Genomic DNA, 4,798 nt, shown 5'->3' with positions numbered 1-4,798 from the left:
GGTAACAAATCGTTATATACATGCTTGACTAGATCCTTTGATTATAGTTTCCACTCACACAAACAAGGTTGCTACTTTGGAGTGTTGCTTTCTAGGCCTACTCTTCTACTAAGCCTTAGCCATTCTACTACTAATTTAAATTGCTTTGCAACAATCCCACAGGACGGACTACAAGAACCAGGGTAATTTCCCCAGGTGCTCCCAGCTCTGCTCAGGGGGAAGGAAGGAGACAGTCCAGGGGGGATCAGCTGCACCTCAGCTGCACCCTGCTCACGACTCTCGTCCATCTCTCTCTCAAACACCAAAATGGGGACATTTCCCTCTTCCAATGAGCTGCTGATGCCACAGTTTGGATGGTCCAGAGTGGGACCTTTGGTGTTGAGGGACTGTAAATGCCTCCCTCTTGAGAGACTTCATCTCCCCTGGGCCCCTCCTCAGTCAACGTTCCTCAATTATCCAACAAACGAGGCACGAAGAAGAAAAGGGCAAAAGGAAAATCTTCCAGGTCACTGCCGGCTCCTGGGGAAAATGCAAGGCAAACAGTCAAGTCATTGAGCTGAGATGTTTTCCCAGCTGCCCCACAATGGTCTCTTGTGTCTGGTCAGGGGCCCGTAAGGATGGAAGGTGTTGTGGAAATGTGGCCAAAGGTGAGTGGAGAATTGAGGCTGTGGCAGGTGCCGGGAGCCCCCGCTCAGTGCCTGTCCTTGATCTGTGCCCACGGGGGTCCCAGCCCAGAGGGGCCTGTGAGGCGGGTGGGGAGGGAGGGAGAGTGGGGCGGGAAGGTGCCATCCTGCTGAGGGCCAGCGCTGGGCCCAGAGACATATGATGTCATATGATGGATGTCATGTCACAGGGAGGATGTGATGCCACAGAGGAGGATGTGATGTCACAGAAGAGGATGTGATGTCATATGCTGGATGTGATGTCACAGAGAAGGATGTGAAGGAAGATGATGGATGTGATAACACAGGAGAGATGTGATGTCACATGATGCAGATGATGCCACAGCGGGAGGATGTGATATCACAGAGGACTATGTGATGTTACAGAGGAGAATGTGATGTCACATGATGGATGTGAAGTCACAGAAGAGGATGTGATGTCATAATGTGGATGTGATGTCACTGGAGAGATATGATGTCATAGGTGCGATGTGATGTCATAGGTGAGATGTGATGTCATATGATGGATGTGATGTCACAGGGGAGATGTGATGTCATAGTAGAGATATGATGGCACAGAGGAGGATGTGATGTCACAGGAATAATGTGACTCCACCGAAGAATGATGTGATGTTACAGGAAGAATGTGATGTCACAGAAGAAGGATGAGATATCACAGGAAGGATGTGATGCCATCTGATGGATGTGATGTCTTAGAAAGGATGTGATGTCATGCAGAGGAGGATGTGATGCCACCAGAGAGATGTATGTGATGTCATATGATGGGTGTGATGTCACAGACAGAGGAAGTGATGTCCCAGAGGAGGATGTGATGTTACACAGAAGGGTGTGATGTCACAGGAACTATGTGATGTCACAGTGGAGTAAGGATGTGATGTCTCAGGAGAGATATGATGTCATATGATGGATGCGACGACATAGAGGAGCTGTGATATCACAGGGAGGATGTGATGTCCCAGGAAGGATGTTATGTCATATGATGGATGTGATGTCACAGAGGAGGACGCGATGTCATATGATGGATGTGATGTCATAGGAAGGATGTGATGTCACAGGGAGGATGTGATGTCACAAAGGAAGGATGAGATGTCATGCAGAGGATGTGTTCTCACAGGAAGGATGTGTTGTCAAAGGATAGATATAATGTCATACGATGGATGCAACATCCTAGAGGAGCTGTGATGTAACAGAGGAAGGATGTGATGTCACAAGAAGGATGTGATGTCACAGAGAAGGATTTGATGACACAGAGGAAGGATGTGATGTCACAGGTGAGATGTGATGTCATACGATTGATGGGACGTCATAGAAAAGCTGTGATGTCACAGAGGAGGATGTGATGTCATATGATGGATGTGATGTCACAGAAGAAGGATGTGATATCACAGATGAGGTCGTGATGTCACGGGGAAGGATATGATGTCAGAGGAGAGATGTGATGTCATACGATGGATGTGATGTCACGAGGAGGATGTGATCTCACTGGAAGGATGTGATGTGATATGACGGATGTGACACCATAACGAAGGTGTGATATCAAAGGCGGGATGTGATGTCACAGGAGAGATGTGACGTCATAAGATGGATGTGATGTCATAGAGGAGGATGTGATGTTATATGATGGATGTGATGTCACAGTGGAGGATGTGATGTCATAGAGGAGGATGTGATGCCCCACAGGAGGGACGGCAGGAACAAGAGGAATTTCCCCAGGTGCTCCCAGCCCTGCTCAGGGGGAAGGAAGGAGACAGTCCAGGGGGGATCAGCTGCACCTCAGGCACCCTGCTCACGTCTCTCGTCCATCTCTCTCTCAAACACCAAACTGGGGACATTTCCCTCTTCCAATGAGCTGCTGATGCCACAATTTGGATGGTCCAGAGTGGGACCTTTGGTGTTGAGGGGCTGTAAATGCCTCCCTCTTGAGAGACTTCACCTCCCCTGGGCCCCTCCTCAGTCAACGTTCCTCAATTATCCAACAAAGGAGGCACGAAGCAGAAAAGGGCAAAAGGAAAATCTTCCAGGTCACTGCCGGCTCCTGGGGAAAATGCAAGGCAAATAGTCAAGTCATTGAGCTGAGATGTTTTCCCAGCTGCCCCACAATGGTCTCTTGTGTGTGGTCAGGGGCCCGTAAGGATGGAAGGTGTTGCGGAACTGTGGCCAAAGGTGAGTGGAGAATTGAGGCTGTGGCAGGTGCCGGGAGCCCCCGCTCAGTGCCTGTCCTTGATCTGTGCCCACGGGGGTCCCAGCCCAGAGGGGCCTGTGAGGCGGGTGGGGAGGGAGGGAGAGTGGGGCAGGAAGGTGCCATCCTGCTGAGGGCCAGCGCTGGGCCCAGGGCAGGGCAGGGCCATCCCTGGGGACAGGGGCACTGGGACAGCTGTGTGCCAGGGCCAGCCCAGTGTGGAGCCAGAGCCCTGCTGGGCTGCCAGTGCCTGGCCCCCCCTGCCTGGGCCAGCTGAGCAGAGCGGGGCCCGGCTGATGCGGGAGGACACAGTGTGCCCAGCTGGGACAGGGGCAGGGCCAGCAAAGGGCATCTGCCCCTCTGGGCTCTGCTCGGGGAGGCCGTGGCTGGGCCTGCACCACTTGGGGGCTGCAGTGCCCGCAAATGGGCTGGAGCCGGGCACTGCCACCACCCCAGCACTTCTCTGGGCCCAGCCCTTGTGTGCCAGGGCCAGCATTGCCCAGTGCTCCCCAGTGCCTGCCCACACTGGAGATCCCAGTCACCTGCCTGTGCCCATTGCCCGTCAGCCCCTTTATCTCCCAGCTCCCTGTTTCCCTGATCCCGGGGTCCTGGTGCCCCAAGAAGGGGGGCACTGCCAGCCCCAGGTTCAGTCAAAGAGCTGGAGTGGGAACAGGGACAACTGTGCTCAGACACGCTGTGTTTGGGGCTGGGCTGAGCACTGGGGTGTCCCAGAGGGAAAGCTCTGGGAAGGGATGGGCAGGAGGACATGGGTGGATCAGGCTTTGGGGGCCATTGGAGGATGGATTGTGTTGTGTGGGATTGTCCCCACAGGGTATGCAGCTGCTTTCAGCTCCCTGCCCACCCCCTTGGCACCCCCAGGGGCCTGGGCCCTTCCAGGGGCAGCTGCCCCGTGCAGGAAGCTGGAGGGATGCTGGGGAAGGTGGCTGGATGGGTGCCGCAGGCGGGATGGACTCTGTGCCAGGGCTGGGCTTGTGGCCAGGGCTGGGGGCTGTGCCCAGCCGGGCTTTGCCCCGGGGGCTCTCGGGGAGGGGGCAGGGAGGAGTCCCGGCAGGGATAAATGTGCTCCCGCCCTTGTGCAGCCTCAGCCAGCGCTGCCCAGGCCCAGAGGAAGATGAAGGTCGCTGTGCTCAGCGTGGCCCTGCTCTTCACCATCCTGCTGAGCCCCCCGGCAGATGCCAAGGTGAGGCCCCCATGCCACGGCCATGGGCTCAGGGATGGGCCCCTTCCCAATCCAGGGGCTCCCCCAGCACTCCCCAGCACCCACAGCCCCGGGCCAGGCCACTTTCTTCTGGCCACAATTCCCTCTCTCCTTCCCCTCCCCACAATTCAACTCCTGCTGCTGCAGCTTCGCTTCCTCACGGGATGCTTGCACCCGGCTCCGTCCTGGCACAGTCCCAACACTTCCTGCTCTTTCTGACCCCAAATCCCACCTTTTTGGGCCTCCCCATCCCATCCTCTTGGTCCCCTGGGGCATCTCCCCACCATCTCCTCTCTTTCCCAGCCAAGGCAAAGGCCCAACCCAAACTGGGTGGAACTGGGCCAAGCCCCACTGGAGTACAAGGAGGACAAAGAGGCCCAAGCTCCACCCTGGGCTCAAGTGGGACAAGGCCTGGCCAGGCTGAACTGGCACCAACTGGGAAATGCCCTGCCATGGCCCCTTCCCAGGGCCTTTCCTCCAGGCTTTGCCCTCAATGCCTTGCCTTTCCCCCTGCACTGGTGTCCCCAACTTGCCTGGGAGCCGCAATCCCAAAGAGCCCCGCTCAGCCCGGGGGGCAGCCGGGGCTGGAGGGGGTGGGGACACCCGTGTCCCCCCCAGCCCCACAAGGCCAACCCCAACCAAGCCTTTGCTCTCCTCCTGCAGCCCGTTCAGGCCGGCGGCGTCCAATGTGGGGAGGTAAGTCTGGGAGTTGGGGGG

This window comes from Pseudopipra pipra, chromosome W (assembly GCF_036250125.1).
Source record: "Pseudopipra pipra isolate bDixPip1 chromosome W, bDixPip1.hap1, whole genome shotgun sequence".
Classification (NCBI taxonomy): Eukaryota; Metazoa; Chordata; class Aves; order Passeriformes; family Pipridae; genus Pseudopipra; species Pseudopipra pipra.
This window is presented reverse-complemented; position numbering follows the sequence as displayed.